This window comes from Hyaena hyaena, unplaced genomic scaffold (genome assembly GCF_003009895.1).
Source record: "Hyaena hyaena isolate Hyena2069 unplaced genomic scaffold, ASM300989v1 scaffold_272, whole genome shotgun sequence".
Taxonomy (NCBI): Eukaryota; Metazoa; Chordata; class Mammalia; order Carnivora; family Hyaenidae; genus Hyaena; species Hyaena hyaena.
In genome coordinates this window covers 2049723-2067798 of record NW_024080906.1, presented here as the reverse complement: position 1 = coordinate 2067798, position 18076 = coordinate 2049723, and the positions used below count along the sequence as shown (strand labels likewise).

The 18076-nt window shown below is 36.2% G+C and overlaps 1 pseudogene; it reads left to right on the top strand.

The window, feature by feature from the left end:
- The first annotated feature begins 202 nt into the window (after positions 1 to 202).
- On the top strand, positions 203 to 696 carry LOC120240995 (annotated as a pseudogene).
- The last annotated feature ends 17380 nt before the right edge of the window (positions 697 to 18076 follow it).

Below are 18076 nucleotides of genomic sequence, written 5' to 3'. Positions count from 1 at the left end.
TACAAGGCAAAAACTTAACTATGTAGTTATATGTATCTCATTGATTTTAATTTTTTTTTTAAATTTCAACCATCTGAAAAGTTGCCAGAACCAAGTGACATAAGAAAAATATACTCAAGCTGGGTCGTGGACATGGGGAGAAAGCAACTGTAGGGAGAATGTGTTTTGACCGAGCACTTGGATTCAGCTCTTGTATTTCAACATGGAATAAACTTCTATAGATTCCCTGCACCCTGAAAAGATAATATAATGAATGTCCCTATGATAAGAACCACTAGATTAAGGCCTACAGATCTCTCCATCATCTTATCAAGTACAGAAAGAATCATCCTGATGTCACAAACAAATTGGGTACTTGTCTCTACCAGGTTCCTTGAGCCAAAATCAGTCATCATATCTCAAGTTGTGATGGTAAAGGTTGTACTGAGCAGGATGTTGTCAACCAAACCAGAAACCTTGGATAAGAGACTGGCTGGGAGCACATGGCAGTATACTCCTTGTGATGAGGACTGGTATGAAGATCTGTGGGAATAAACCAACCTCCCATTTGCCTGGGACACAGTCAACTAGTATGGCAACAACAGCCCTGCAAGCAACGCAGTTATGGAACAGTAGAGCAACCTGACTTCAGGCATGCATGTTCTCAAGTCTCCACTGTATGTTCTGCCATGGAAAAACAATGGCAATGCAAGGTAACTGAATATCTAACCCCTAACATGCCAGACGCCAGAAGACTCATGCTTCTTCCTGCTACCAGTGAGTTCTTCATTTTTTTCTCCTAATCTAATTATAGAAAGATAAACCATCTATGATTTTCAAACTGAAAAAAAGAAAAAAGAAAAATATACTAAAAATACCTTGGTCCTAGAGAAAGACATTCCTTGTTTACATGTGAAGTACTCTGTGCATATTTCAGTAAGCAAACTGATAAATAGAAACTCAGAATGTGACTTTCAATCTGGTTTCTATGTGACTTTCTTAATGTGAAGAAGATGATAAAGACCTATTTTGAACTTGCCGTGCCATTCAATTTTGAGTATCTACACTATGCAAGACACTATCATAAGCAAAACATGGTCTCTGATTATGAAAAGAGCCTCATACTGTTCGTAGACTATTATACATGTTCCCCAACAGTGTTTCATAGCATGTGTTATAACAAGAGGCAAGCTAAATCCTGTTAGGACATAAGGAAAGGTAGGATTACCTTGCAGAGGCCTGGGCTGTAAACCACGGAGAAAATGAGTCACGATCATTTGAAGTTACTGATGGGCAGTGATGGAGGCATAAAGGAAAAAAGCATTTTGGGAAGAGAGAAAGCCTAGGCAGAGTCACAAGACAGAGAACTACAGGATTGTTTTGATTATCTAATTCAAATAAGAGGGGAAAGAGCTCTCAGAGTGAAATTTCATTGAGTGATATGGAGTGAACATGATAGTCTGGGGCTTAACAAGCCCTGGGGTTTCCAGAAAATTATGCTTTGTAAGTAAATACTACCCCTTGTCATGTTTTAGGGCCAGTACTATTAAATACTGCTCAATAACTGTGTTCCTAAATTCGGAATATTTTCATAGTACCTAAAGTATAAAATGTACATTTTAGTTGTCCACTCCAAAATGATACTAGAGAATTCCAAAGAAGCTGGATCTGAAAATATGTTCTAGATGCACTGCTTTGTAAGTAAGCAATTACAATTCACTGTCCACTTCTAAAAAATCAATAATTAAGACTGCTCTACACAGTCCTAGATCCAAAATCAAGCTGTCCACTGGAGTTTTACAAACCTGAAACCTTCTTTCAGGTCAATTGGATAGGAATTTCATTCTAGAAGCAAATGCTAAATTATTCTAGCGGCACTTTCTTTTTTTTAAAATTTTTTTAAAATGTTTATTTATTTTGAGAGACAGAGTATGGGCAGGTGAGGGGCAGGGTGAGAGGGAGACACAGAATCCATAGCAGGCTCCAGGCCTGCCCTGATGCGGGGCTCAAACTCACAGACTGCAAGACCATAACCTGAGCTGAAGTTGGACTCTTAACCAATTAAGCTACCCAGGCACCCCAGCACTTTGCTCTATAAAACATTAGTCTCAGAACATGTTAATATTGGTGTGATGTAAACAAACAAATAAACATTCTTTCAGTAAATAAGTTTGGTAAACACTGGATGAAGGAAAGTTAATCAGGTCTCTTTTCTTCAAGAGTTATCAGAACCTTGATAATGCTAATAATATGTACAATACTTAATGAGGAAGGAGATAACACTAATTGTTACACAAGCCCAATGGAAGTCTAGTAATACAAGTGCTGCAGAGAACTGTACATTTGAAAACTGCACCAGATGCATTTCTGTTTCCCCTCCTTTTAAGTTTATCACACATTAAATGGAATGGCTTAACCAAATATCTATAAGGACATTTGTTTTTCCAAAACAATTTGGTTTCTGCATGCCTGCAGTTATTCTAATATCACCTTTTTCAATTAATTCTATTGGAAAATTTTCTCTCCATGAGAAAATATATCTGGTTTTAAAGTGGAAATTAGTGGGGGGAAAATCATGAACATATATACTCTCTTCTACTAAGTTCTCTGAGGGGAAAGTTATTTTGTTAATAGCAAACCGGAATTTTATTAATCTCATAACATAGTTAAATCATTGGAAATGATCATGTAAATGATGATGTAGACACTAAGATAAAATAGAAAATTCTACAGCATTAGAAAATCAGGGAAGCTAGATATATGTCAAAAAATTAATGCATAAGAAAGGGAGTAGCAGTTTGAAAATATTTGTGTACTTCACAGATCTCTAGGTCCTACTACAAGCCAGCAACAACATGGTACATCCATGAAACATGGCTATTTTATGTCATGGCTTGTAATTGGTTTGTATTTAAGGTACGTGGGTCTAAAAGAGAGTAGCAATTTCTATGCAGATCATATGATGGCTCTGTAGCTTGAAAAGTGAAAGCATATATGAATATCCAGACGAGGGTCTGGATCAGCAGAAAGGATGACACATTATTACTTTGTCAAACTTCATTTCACAATGCCAGTGTGTTGTCATCCAGTTGCTTCAGAGATGTTCTTATTTTGTGATTGTATTAGAGATTAAGGCAAAAATTACTTATCTATTATATATAAATTTATATATATTTATTTTTATAATTATAATTTATATATAAAAATATATATAGGGATAGAGATTGGGGCAAAAGCTACTTATCTGTTATATATATATAAATTTATACATATATTTATAACATATATATGCTATTTTATATATCTATCTAAATATCTATCTATCTAAATATATATATTCTCTCTCTCTCTCTGCTCCATCCCACCCATCAGCCCTATCCCACCCATATATAAATTTGATGGGTGGGATGGGGCAGAGAGAGAGACAGAGAGACAGAGAGAGAGAGAATCTCAAACAGGCTCCATGCTTAGCACAGAGCCTGACACAGGGCTCCATCCCATCACCCTGGGATCATGACCTTAGCCAAAATCAAGAGTCAGGCATTCAACTGACTGAGGCACCCAGGTGCTTCTGCCATTATGTTTCTTAATCGTACTATTAACTAAGGATTTTGGGCACTTTCATCAGGCTATTTACATAATCATAATTATTTTTGGTTCACAGCCCCCTCAATTAAATATTAACATTACCCTTCTCATGTATATGATCAGGATTGCCAAACAAATGGCAGACATTATAAACCCTTCAAAAAAGGCATGAGAGGAGTGCCTGGGTGGTGCAGTCAGTTGAATGTCCGACTTCGGCTCAGGTCATGATCTCACGGCTCGGGGGTTCGAGCTCTGTGTCGGGCTCTGTGCTGACAGCTAGCTCAGAGCCTGGAGCTTGCTTCAGATTCTGTATCTCCCTCTCTCTCTGACCCTCCCCTGCTCACGCTGTCTCTGTCTCTCAGAAATAAATAAAACTTTTTTTTTTAAAAAAGGCATGAGGTATGTTTTAATACAACTTTTCATTTGTTTGTTTTAGGACTTTATCAGTTGTAAAACAAAGCAAAACAAAAAAACCTAAAAGAGAAAATAAAACAAAAAAACAACCAGCCTTTTGCTAATTTCTATAATCAGGTCCTCCCACACAAATATTAATTTACTTAACTGGGATAGTCCCATCTCTCAAGAAAGTGAAATGTTTTCAGAATATCTGAGTCTTGAGGCAAACAATGGATTCAATTGTTGTTCCTAAAGAAGTGACGTTTGATTATCTAACCCCAGGTCTGCAGGTTGCTATTACATTTTTTCCCACCATTTTGGTTCATCTTCACTTCCTACTATACCAAGCAAACTCACAAACAAGAAATATTATTTGTCACACTCTCTAGAAAAAGCTTTCAGTAGAAGTTTGATGGTTGGAATGGAATAGCATTTTGTTTTAAAATACTGGAGTTTTTCGATATAAGCCAACATATAGAAATAAGAGGTTTGCTATAGCAAAGTTAGGCCTTCTTTCTCCTTAAGCAATGAGTGTTTGCTACTTGCCCCCTCCCTCCCCACCTTGGAAGGTTAAGTGCGAGCCTTGTGTGAACAGCCACTTATACTAAAGAAAATAGCCTTTTGTTTCTCTTCCCTGGAATGTTCTCACAAATACACATGACTAGCCCCTCACATTTTCCAGAGTTTTACTCAAGAGTTACCTCCTTAGTGAAGCCCTCGCTGGTTAACCTATCTTTGACTGACTTATTTAGCTTAGCAAAATACTCTCTAGCTCCATCACTGCAAATGGCAGGAATAATATTTCAGTGTGTGTGTGCGTGTGTGTGTGTGTATACCATTTCTTTATTCATTCATTGATCAATGACATTTGGGCTGTTTCCATAGTTTGGCTATTGTATTGTATATCTGCTGCTATAAACATTAAGATGCATTTATCCTTTTGAATTAGTTTTTTTTTAAAATATTTTTTGGGGGTAAATACTAGCAGTGGAATTACTGGACCATAGAGCAATTCTATTTTTAACTTTTTGAGGAACATCCATACTGTTTTCCAGAGTGGTTGCACTAGTTTCATTCTCACCAACAGTGTAAGAGGGTTCCCCTTTCTTCACATCCTTACCAGCACCTGTTGTTTCTTATGTTGCTGATTTTAGCCATTCTGACAAGTATGAGGTATCTCATTGTAGTTTTGATTTGTACTTCTCTGATAACGAGTGATATTGAGCATGTTTTCATGTCCTGTTGACCATCTGTATGTCTTCTTTGGAAAAATGTCTATTCATGTCTTCTGCCCATTTTTAATTGGATTATTCATTCTTGGGGTGTTGAGGTTTAGAAATTCTTTATATATTTTGGATACTAACCCTTTATCAGATATGTCATTTGGAAATATATTTTCCCATTCCCTCAGTTGCCTTTTAGTCTTGTTGATTGTTTCCTTCACTGTGCAGGAGCTTTTTATTTTGATGAAGTCCCAAGAGTTTATATTTGCTTTCGTTTCCCTTGCCTCCAGAGACATATCTGGAAAGAAGTTGCTACAGTCAATATCAAAGAGGTTACTGCCTATGTTCTCAACTAGGAATTTAATGGTTTCATGTCACACATTTAGGTCTTTAATCCATTTTGAATTTATTTTTGTATATGGTATAAGAAAGTGGTCCTGTTTCATTCTTTTGTATGCTGCTGTCCAGTTTTCCCAACACTATTTGTTCAAGAGACTGTCTTTTTCCCATTGTATATTCTTTCCTGCTTTGTCAAAGACTAACCATATAGCTGCAGGTTTATTTCTGAGTTTTCTGTTCTGTCCTATTAATCTATGTGTCTACTTTGTGCCAGTACCATACTGTTTTATTACAGATTTGTAATATAACTTGAAATCTAGAATTGTGATGCCTACAGCTGGGCCCTTCCTTTTCTAGGCTGCTTTGGCTATTTGGGGTCTGTTGTGGTTCCATAAAAATTTTAGTATTGTTCTAGTTCTGTGAAAAATGCTGTTGGTATTTTGATAGCGATTGCAATAAACGTATAGATTGTTTTGAGTAATATACATATTTTAACAATATCTGTTCTTTTGATCCAAGAGCATAGAACGTCTTTTCATTTCTTTGTGTTGTCTTCAGTTTTTTTCATCATTGTTTTATAGCTTTCAGAGTACAGGCCTTTCACCTCTTTGGCTATGTTTATTCCTAGGTTTTTATTGTTTTGGTGCAATATAAATGGAGTTTAAGTCCTTAAATTCTCTTTCTGCTGCTTCATTACTGGTATATAGAAATACAAAAAATTTCTGTTGACTTTATTTCCTGAGATTTAACTGAATTTGTATCAATTCTAGCAATTTTTTGATGGAGTCTTTCAGGCTTTTCTATATAGAATATCATGTCATCTGCAAATAGTGAAAGTTTTACTTCTTTGGCAATCTGGATGCCTTTTGTTTCTTTTTGTTGTCTGACTGCTGAGTTAAGACTCTTCCTAACATTTCTATACCCTCTTTTCCTCCTTTATTTTTTCTCTTTATTATTTTCATTACTTTACAGTTATAGTCTACCTACAAATATTCTTTATTGCTCACTTTCATCACTAAGATGTAGACTCTACAATGGTAGAGAATTTTATCTTTTTATTTTAGTTCTTCATTTCTAGGATCCGGGACAGTACCTGACATATAACAGATGCCCAATAAATTGAATAAATGAATCTCCACCATCATATAAAATCTCCTCTATGTACACAGGTAAACTTTGTTTAAAAAAAAAAAACAACTATCTTCTCAAAACCCTTTGATAGTTTAAAGACAATGACTAAAAGCTGACAAAACATATGATAAAACATTAGGCAATCAATAAAATGCTATAATGTGAATAAATGTTTGTGTCACATGAAAAAACCCTTTAAAAACAATTTTAAAAACAGTAAAAAAAGATGGATTTTGGATGGAAATATTAACAGTCTATATCTTAGCTATCCTTCTTTAAATTTTACAAAGCAGACTCTTTTTTTTTTTTTTTTTCCCCAACTTTACCTTTCTATAAGCCTCCATGAACATACTCAAATTGGTTTGGTCTAGTCATTTCATTGTTTATTCAGATGATATATTAATTTGCTATTACTTTATGGCTCTTGTCTTTCCAACTTAGTTGTGAACTCTCATAAGTCAAGATTATGTTTTAAACAACAGTGATCCTACCACACCTACCTCAGGAATAAATGTATGGTCAACTCTTATTACATATGTGTGTAATGACAGGTTGGTTGACTCACGTGTGGGATTGTGTATGGTAACTTCAGATACAGTAATAGCTTCTGCCATCTTAAGGTTAATTGGCTCTTTAGAGTAACACTAAGGTAATAAGCAAAAAAAAAAAAAATAGCATAGTAAGCATTATTCTACATTCACATGAAATTTAGGGTGTCATAACAGCTCTGATTTAAAAGTTAAAGGGCACCTGGGTGGCTCAGTCAGTTAAGCTTCCCCTCTTCATTTTGGCTCAGGTCATGATCTCACTGTTCAGGAGACTGGCCCAGTGTGAGGTTCTGCAATGGCAGCATGGAGTCTTCTTGGGATTCTCTCTCTCTCTGTCCCTCCCTACACACTCTCTCTCTTCCTCTCAAAATAAATAAACTTTTTTAAAAAATGTTTTTTATTTATTTCTGAGAGAGGGAGTGAGCAGGGGAGGGTCATAGAGAGAGGGAGACACGAATCTGAAGCAGGCTCCAGGCTCTGAGCTGGCTGTCAGCACAGAGCCTTACAAGAGACTCGAACCCATGAACCATGAGATCATGAGCTGAGCCGAAGTCGAACGCCCAAACGACTGAGCCACCCAGGCATCCCTAAATAAGCATTTAAAAAAATAAAAGTTAAGAGTTACATTTACACAAGTGATACATATCTATGAGAAGAAATGCATTCCTCTTTGAAATTATTTTCAAGACATTTACATTGTTTTATGTATCAAATGTAAAAATTTAGGAAAAATGATGGTCTATATCATTAATATTTGTTCAATGCTACAATTTACTTAAGCAGGACTTCAGTATCCAACATTTTGGTTATTTCTAATTTTTTTATTATACTTAGGCCTGTAAAACATGTATTCTAAGCTAAATTTCTGTGTGATTGTAATGTTATAAAAAATTCAGATATTTTTACTTAATAAGCCTTTAAAGAAAGATTATCAGTAATACCCTGTCTCAATCCATATTCTGAGACTTGCTCAAAATTTGGAACTAAAATTTATAGATTAAAGATTATACTTGTTCAAGGCATTTTCATGATAGTGTCAAATGTGTGCTTTTTTCATATATATATTTTAATTAATTAATTATTAATATTTTAGTGAGTTCCTTCTTCCATTTTCAGGTGGGGAGTTTCAGAACACCAACGAGTCAGCACTTGGGATGTCTGTGGTACAGTTTAAACATGTGATTATATTAGAATCCTAAGGGCATTTTGATTTTTTATTGGGAATAAACATTCCTACAGTGATTAAAGTACATGAAATATGATGCATTTTTCCACTAAGTGATAAATAAACATTACCAGAGACAAGCTTTTTCTTTTTTTTTATTTTTTATTTTTTTATTTTTATTTTTTTTACAAATAGTTTATTGTCAAATTAGTTTCCACATAACACTCAGTGCTCATCCCCACAAGTGTCCTCCTCCATGCCCNTACAAATTAATAAGATGCTAATTAATTTTTGTTACAAATGACATAAATGTATTATCTATGGCTGGTCTTATCTGGCTTTGTAGGTAAGAAGTGTAAAATTTTCTGAGTGTGTGAGAGGGAGCAAGGGGAAATCTTTTTTTTTTTTTTTTTTTTACAAATAGTTTATTGTCAAATTAGTTTCCACATAACACTCAGTGCTCATCCCCACAAGTGTCCTCCTCCATGCCCATCCCCCCCTCTCCTCCACATCCATCAGTCCTCAGTTTTTGTCAGCATTCAAGAGTCTCTCATGGTTTGCCTCTCTCCCTTTCCCCCACCATTTCCGCCCTTCTTCTCCCCCTGAGACAAGCTTTTTCTTAAGAGGGAATCTGTGATGAAATTTAATCCTCAAATAGTGAGAACATATAGTTCCTTGAAATAATGATATTTAATGTAGTGCTCAGAATGGCCTTATAATGATCATAAAATGGCTGCCTTTTTTCTCTTCCATGCCAAAATGGTCTCCATCAATGAAGATCAAAATCTGAAGGAATTAAACTTCTAAAAATTATTTCCTTAAGAAAAAGCTTTTGAGAAAAATCTGAATATTGTCCCAAAGAGCAATATTCTGACAGCCAAAGAGAGAAACCAAGCTAAAATGGTAAAGGTATTTATCAGTAGCAAGAATTTCATACCAAAGTATGAAAGAGCAACTAACATAAAGATTACTTTTAAGCTATGACTAAATTAAGAATAAGAGTTATGACAATTTAAAATATGTTAACCATCTTGAATGTTATTCAAGCAACAAGGGCCAAGTATTTAGACATTTTAAGATTTTCAGATGCTCAGAATTTTTACTGGTGTGTTTAAAATGTTCTCTTTTTAATCAAGGAATTCAGTTTTAAAAGCTACTAGTAGAATGAGTGGAGTTATGATAAGTTTTACAGCATTTAAAAATGTTATACCCATACATGTAATTTTTTTTATTTTTAAAAATGTTTCTAATGTTTTAATGTTAAGTGTTTTAATGTTTTTAAATGTATTAATGTTAAATATTTTAAATGCTAGCAGTCAGCACAGAGCCTGATGCGGGGCTCAAACCCACAAACTGTGAGATCATAACCTGAGCAGAAGTCAGACACTTAACCAACTGAGCCACCCAGGCACCCCCATATAATTTCTTTAATGCAATATTAATTTTATATTTTAATAGATCATATTAAGGTCAACTTCAACATAAAAACATCAAGTCAAGCAACAAAAATGTTACTGTTTCTAAAAAAGACTTATTGAGAAACCAAGCAAGGAAAAATAATTTCACAGAAGTAGAATTCCTTGGGATTCTACTTGAAAAGTCAACAACGAAAACACAGAAAGAAATAAGGAAGTAAGGAGGAAATGGAAAAAAGAAAATAAGAGGGGGGAAAAAAAGAATTAAAATATAAGCCTCCGTGTATCACTAATACATATTATTAAAAGCGTATCCCAGTCAGAAAGTTTAGAAGTCCTGCTATGTAAATAAACAGTGGAATTGTAGGTACTTTGTAAAACGGTAACATGGCAAGGTACTTAGTGACATCTTTATGGATGAACCATCACATGGAAGCAACCTGTGTCATAAACAGGAGATGAGATGGTATTTTAGGGGAGGAAGATGAAGTTAAAAAGGGATGTCAAATTTTAGATCTTAGGTTGAGATTCCAAAGAAAATAATAAATCTGCCCAGGATAAATCTGTTCTAATTCTAGGTAGGATACAATTTAGAGAAACTTGTTTTGATACCAAAAGTCCCTGTTTTCATCCTGATCAGAAAGGTAGCATTTGTAAGCTTATATTTTAAAACAAACTCCGTAAAATAACTTTTAGCTACATACCAGATACTTGTTGGAGTAGAGGAGATAGTTTTCTTTGGTGTATGCTAATCTATTTTGGCAAGGGTGGAAAGCAGTTCCTTAAAAAGCAAAGTATCTACCACTTACCAGCTCTTCTTTTAGTATGGAAAAGAGTTCCTTTACTTTAAAATGTATACTTGCATTTCTTCATTTAAATATCAAAAGGAATTATATTTAAATGAAATAAAATTAAAGTTAATATATTTCCAATAACTGGAAAGCCTGTGGTGAATCACTATTCCCAAAAAAATACAGTTAGTAAATGTAAATTATAAATTTATCTTAAAAGACACTTTATGAGCAAAGTATGGGCACACATTACTATTAGTAACTTTTCTTTAGCCAGATGTCTTAAATCCTATGGAGACAAGGTCTTGATTTGGGCAAGGATGAATAAAAAGAACCTTCCCATTCACCACTGTTATAATATTCAGAGGTATCATCTTCAAAACATATTAAATTTTAATTTGCAATTATAAAAAGATTATTATTTCAATGTGAAAGAGTTCTTCATAATTAGGGGAAATGGGAATTTGGGGAAGAGGCCAGCATTTGCAAACAATAAAATTGAGGATTTTCTCATGTTGACACAACATCAAAGCAACTAGCCTTTTATTATGCTGGATGCCAAAAGTTCAAAAGCGGAAGTCAAAATATCCTCATGAGATCACCTGGCATTTATTTCTTTCATATCTCTTTTTAAAGACATGATAGCAATAAGGCACAGAGCACAATGCACTCTAAGACTTCATCTTGTAATAACCATTCCTTTTTAAGAGAAGGACCCTTAGTTACATCAATGAGCATGATTTTGGAATAGAAAAGCCTAACTACAAAGGACAGTCATGTCCTCTGGACTGACACACGTTTCAAAATGTTTAGAAACTAGATGTTATTTGAAATACCACTTCATCAATTAATACTCTTCAAATCGGTTTTAAGATAAAAACTTTGTTTAAAATAATAGTTCTTAAAAAATGTTTGTTTGTTTATTTATTTATTTATTTTGAGAGACGGAAAGAGAGAGTGTAGGGGAGGGGCATAGAGAGAGGAAGAGAGAATCCCAAGCAGGCTCCATATTGTGAGCGGGGAGGCCAACGTGAGGTTTGATTTCACTAAGTCTGAGACAATGATCTGAGTCAAAATCAAGAGTTGAACACTTAACTCACTGAGCCACCCAGGGGTCCCACAGTAATAGTTTTAATTCATCAAATTTCATGTCTCATTATTTAATACAATACACAGTATAATTTATTAGATATCATCTGGGGGCCTAATGATATCTACAACAGTGTCTCATCTGTGTTAAGCTATTATTTTTATTGTTATTTTATGACAGATTATTTAAATAAAATTTAAATAAAATTAAAAAGGTAAAATATATGGTCAGGTTAGATTTGCAAAAAGTTAAACTAGCTGAAAACACATTTACATAGCCATGAATTATTCAGGCGTTGAAGTCATTTACTTTCTGGTTATTTTCAAAGTAATGTGGGATAACTTTTCAATTAGAATATAAAGAGTTTTTCCTCTAATTTTCAAGGCAGTTGATAAAATATGCCTTCTCATGTCTATTAACACTTCTGCCCCATGGCTCCAAAAGCTGCTATGAAGAGTTAGAAAGCTCTGAAAAAGAGACAATTCTCTTTAAATTGAACATAACTGGATTTTTTTCCAGTAGTTAATAGGACTCAGAGACACCCAACAAACAAAAAAATACAATTCATGTGCTTGAAGCAACTGTACTCAGAATTTTTTGCAACTTAATATATCAAATACATCAACAATTTTATGCACACAAACTTTCAGTTCAATGGAGATTACCCTAGCACAAGGGTTGGCACTGAGCATAGAAAGAAGACCAAGTGGGGACACAGAAACAAGATAATAAAAGTTTCATACAGATACAGAAAACAGTGTCTTAAAAAAAAATCTCTCTTAGCAGCTGCCAGCTAAATGTTTCATCAATACCCTCAATGGAAGAATTAACAGTAAACCTCAGGACCACACAGTGGTTATGTAGCTTTGGATTAATTATAGTTAAAGAATTTTCATGTGTGCTTAAATTAACTGTTTAGAAAACTTTAAGTAACTTAGTCTATACAGTCTTTTTCCTCATTAATTTTTTCTGTTTGTACCAAAACCCAACTGTGACATTTTTGGTACTGTGGTTCGGATTCAGAATATTCAAAGCAAAAAAAATCCCTTACAGATGCTGATGGAACAAATATTCCCAGATACCTAAACCACATGTTCTACCAAACCTTCTAATTCGGCAATGTTTCAACACGTCTTTAATGGTCTTCATCAAACAATATCACCAAAAGCAGTTTTCATTAATAGAGTTGGGGAAATGAAGTACATTATTTGCTAGGATATACATGATCAGTAGCTTGATAAATAGAATCATTCTGAAAACAAACGGAAACCGTAAGCGGAGCCCTCCATGTGGCGCTTGGCACTCATCTTGGTTTTGGGAACAGAGGTGGGCTCTTACCACCATCTGCCCACGGGCACGGGGCATGGTCAGAAGGCCTGCCTGTCTGACTTTCCTTGGGCTGAGAGTGAGCCAAAGCAAAACTCCCAACTTTGGAGCCAGAAGAGAGTGGTATTCAGAATCTGCGTCGCTCATTGAGACAAAAAAAAAAAAAGCAAGTGTTAACCAAGTCTGAAAGCAGCATGATGTTGGAATGATCTAGAAGAGTCTGGATTTTTTCAAGTACATTCTTAATGTTTCATATTGTTAATATCCTGAAAATTTGTTAAATGTCGAAAGACTTATTACTATTTTAAGATCCTTTCAATAAACATATGTGTGTGTGTGTATATATATATTATCAAAATCTGACAAGTATTTTGTGAAAATAAGTTATTATTAAATAAGCTATCACTTTGTGCTTGTAGTGGGCAGACAATTCAGAAATGGGATAGAAGCCAAAAGAAAAGAACATAAAAGTAATAGCTGAGGGGAAAAAAAAAATGATGTTCTAGGAAAAGTATTTAAAATTAGTAGCAATCTGGAGTTGGGGTCCAGAGCACAGATGGTTGCTCAGAGCTGCATCTGTAAGGAAAGAATCTGGTGAAGAGACACATCTAAAGGTAGAGCCTATAGGAAGGAATGTCTTCTTCGGGGTGCTGCCCTACCTCCTCTTCTCACACATAGGAAGGAGTTAGATATATTTAACTCTTTTCTGGAAAAAAAATCTTACAACTTTCCCAAGAGAGTTAATGGCTCTTGTCCAACATTTTTAAGAATTTGGGTCATGTGTCTGGATTGTAATTATTTATTTCTCTTTCTCCCAAACCAGAATGTGAGCTTTCTCAGGGTTAGAACAGTATTTTAGTCATCATGGTATTTGTCAAGCCTTATTGCAGGACAATAAGTATCCACTCAGATCTTTCCTATTTTTTTTTTCTCAGAAAGACATGCATTTATTGTCTTTCCCTCAGTAATTTTTTAGAATGATGTTCTTTTTTTTCCCCCTCAGGTTTAGTCCAACTATTTTAGGCTATATATGAATCATGTAAGATAAACACGTTCAAGGGTCCTTTACCCCTGAGCTCTTCCTAATAGGCAGAAGAACCCTGGCTCTGCCTCCAAATTTTTTCCCATTATTTCTAGGCTCATGTAGTGGTTCCTTGTTACAAGGTCTCTCCACAATTGGAACTGACATACTCATGCATCTGGATATGGTTATCATGGTCTCTATTGTCTCTTGACCTTCTAAAACTTCTACCTTCTAGTTCTGAGGTGATGCAAAATAAAACAGAATGGCTGAGTTATTGTCAAGCTTTCAAATCACCAGAGTAAAGTTAGAATAGTGCTACTCTCTTAATAATTGGAATGACATTGTACTAAATGGGCAGGTTGTTCTGGGCAATTCTGTCAGTGAATCAAAAATGTTATGGAAAGGGAGGCTAAAAATAGCTGTTAATCTAACCAAATGAAAGATGAAAATATACTGTGAATTTCTGTATATAGCATGTGTATATTAACACACATACATATTTGCATAAAATTTTTTGGTGCGTACACACACACATGCACACACACATCATGTGTATTTGTATAAACAATCACAAACCGTGCTAACCACTTAGCATTATGTTAGCAAGTGGTTTTCTTCCTAAAGGAAAGCAAGGCCATGCTGGAGGAAAGAAGGGACTAGAGGAAGTCTATTACATGTAGTGTATAGTGTTAAGTCACTACTTGAAAGGACAGAAATAAGTCCAGGGCAAGGTAAAAATAAGGGAAATGGGATAAGACAGGGGAATGTTCTCTCTATAACATTGACAGTATGCAAAAAAGCCAAAAGCATAGGTAGGGCTTGGCCTAGTGAAATCATTTTTTTTTTGTTTAATTCTGTATTCTTGACTCACAGATGGAGGGTAGGGTGAAGGGAAAGTGGTGAGAGGCTGTGGAGGCCCCCGACTGTTAATGCTGGACCACTTCCTTCTTTTGGACACTGTGGCTTTCTCAGAGGTGGTGAAGAAGGAAACCCACTAAAGAGCAGGAATGGAAAGCAGTTGAGTCCTGCAAACCCTGGACGCCTCAGATGTGGCGCTGGCTGGCCGCCATCTGTGGGCCCCGTGGTTACGGCACTGGAGTACCAGTCTTCATCTAAGGGCAAGCTCAGAAAGCTCATCTGGTGAGGCTATGACAGGGTGGCTGTGACATTCAGATGGCAACATCCTGAGGTTTCACCCATGGGCATTAAATAAGGAGGGAAAAGTTCTTCCTCCCGTCTGTTTACCAAATTTTTTATACTCAAAATAACCAGTCTTGTCATCTTCAGAGCTAATGACTTAAGGCAGTGATAAACAAAGTGTCTGTTTGAAATTCAGAGTTTAGTCTCAATGGCTAGGGGGCAACCTTATTTAGCAGCACAAATTATGTCTAAATATGGAAAAAGACAGGTGGTCAGGGTAGAAAATTATACTGAAAGATCTTTTTTCTTTGGGCTAACAGAGCCTCTCTGCAAGTGAGAGAGAACTGGTCACTTATCAGAAAACGGTTGTTCCAAGAGATGACAGGCACACCGGAACGTTCTTTAGAGTCAGGGAACATGGTCCAGTGTTCACTCCGTTAAGTTCTATTTTGAGTCTTTTGTTACTTTACATTCCACAGATGTTTCGATGAAATACAAATTTTAAATGTGAGTGTAAACCTTGATGCTGGTTTGGCGATACTTGGTCCCACAGCACAGGCAGGCTGCGCAACTTTCCAGAGCCAACATTTCTAATCAGAAGAACACAGGACACATCATCTAAACTCCCTAAATACTTTTTGCCTCACGTATACAATGTGGATGATGATGATTCCATCCATGGATGGCTGTTAGAAGACTTCGATGAGAACATGCAAAGGGAAAGATGAAATGTTTATTTGGGGGGAGAACTGTATTCTGATAAAAGCATTTGGAATGCCTAGTGAATAATGACATTAACTACAAAACTGTTAGATGTACTTGGAGAAGAAATATGAAAGATAATCTAGATTCTAGCATTAAGCAGAGGTAACATACAACCCAAGATATGTATGATTTAGTAATGCCTGGCGTGGTGAGTACTGTTGGTGATAAAACTCTTATGAAAGCGACAGTGACATATTCTATAGAGTATGAGAGAGAGACAGAGAGAGAGAGAATCTTAGGCTGGCTCCATGCTCAGCGCAGAGCCTGATGCAGGGCTCAATTCCCTGACACTGGGATCATGACCTAGACCAAAATCAAGAGTCGGTCACTCAACCGAGCAGACCCAGGTGTCCCAGCAATTTTCCATTTCTATTGTAACTGTGTCTGTTCATTTATTTATTCCTTACAAAATGTTTATGAAACCTCCACTCTGTGTCACAAACCTAGTAAACAATGAGGGACACAGATACCGACTTCATGTTCTTTACAGTCACCTGGCTTACACAGATAGGACTGGGAAGATGGTTTAAAGCCAAGGTCTACAAATACCCACCCCATAGACTCTTTGAATTCAATACAAAGTGCACAGCCATTTACCACCCCTACCAACTTTATGGAAGAGCCTGGAGGAAAGACACAGCCTTCTAGAGGTCCCAAGATGTGCCCAAGGTCACACAACTTTGAGTGGCAAGGCTGTCTGGAGCAGATCCCAGATGAGGCACTACACCGTTACACCTCTGTTTTTCAAATATTCATTTCTTTTCACCTGAATAGTAAAACTCTTCACTTAAATTACATGTTACTGGAAATCCCAATATAAAAATAGATGAAAGCAAAAGTTCTCCATTAGAATCAGGCCCAGAGTATGCTAGGTGTCTGTCCTCACCCTTTCAATGGTCACCATGTCACTTAGTGACAGAATCTTCAGGCTCTTGAGGACAAGGTTCTGTACTATTTCTCATATAAAAAACAACTTGGATGAAAGATCTAAAACAGAAAACAAGATATGCACTTGGTTCTTGCTATGGGCTAAATGTTTGCCCTCCCCCTCTGGCCCCCATTCATATGTTGAAGACTTAATTTTCAATATGATGGCACTTGGAGGTGGAGCCTTTGTGAGGTGATCAGGTTTAGAGGAAGTCATAAGTGTAGAGGCGCTGAGGGTTTGTGATGTAATTAGTTTCCTTATAAGAAGAGGAAGTGACCAGACTCCTCTCTCTGCTGTGAGTTTAGAGCAAGAAGTCAGTCGCCTGTCTACAGACTAGTAAGAGGCCTCACCAGACACCTGCCAGCACTGGGATCTTGGACTTCCCAGCCTCCAGGACCATGAGAGATAAATGTCTGTTGTTTGAGGCACCCAGTCTTCAGTATTTTATTATAGCAGCATGAACTAAGGCAGTGGTATTGTTTTTGTATTCAGCTACATGAGAGTAAAGAAAGGGAGGATCACACTAAACAGAAGAAAGAACAGGCATTCACTTCATGCTATTGAAACTTACATAATTGGGGTGACAGGGTGCCTCAGTCAATTGAGTGTTCAACTCTTGATTTTGGCTCAGGTCATGATCTCACAGTTCGTGGGATCAAGCCCCCGCTCTGTGAAGAAAATGCGGAGTCTGCTTAGGTTTCTCTCTCTCCCTTTCTGCCCCTACCCTTTTAACACACTCTCTTTTCTCAAAATAAATAAACTTAAAAAATATTTTTAAAAATCCTTGCATAGTCATTTTTTTCTCCAAAGCAAACTTTAGAAAGGGACTTTAAACATTTTCAAAAGAGTTCCTCCTTTTTTTTTTTTTTTTTTAATTTATTTCTAGGAGAGAGAGAGAGACAGCATGAGCAGGGGAGGGTCAGAGAGAGAGGGAATGACAGACTCTGAAACAGGCTCCAGGCTCTGAGCCGGCAGTCAGCACAGAGCCCGACGCGGGGCTCGAACCCACGAACCACGAGATCACGACCTAAGCGAAAGTCGGATGCCCAGCCGACTAAGCCACCCAGGAACCCCAAAAGAGTTCCTCCTTTGCATGCTAATCAACTTGTGTCTACAACTACTATATTAATATAGCAGAAAACTTAGAAGCCCCAAGTTAAACTTGAAATCACACCCTACACTCTTAGAACTAAACAAACAAAAACAGACAAAAAACAAAACCAGACAA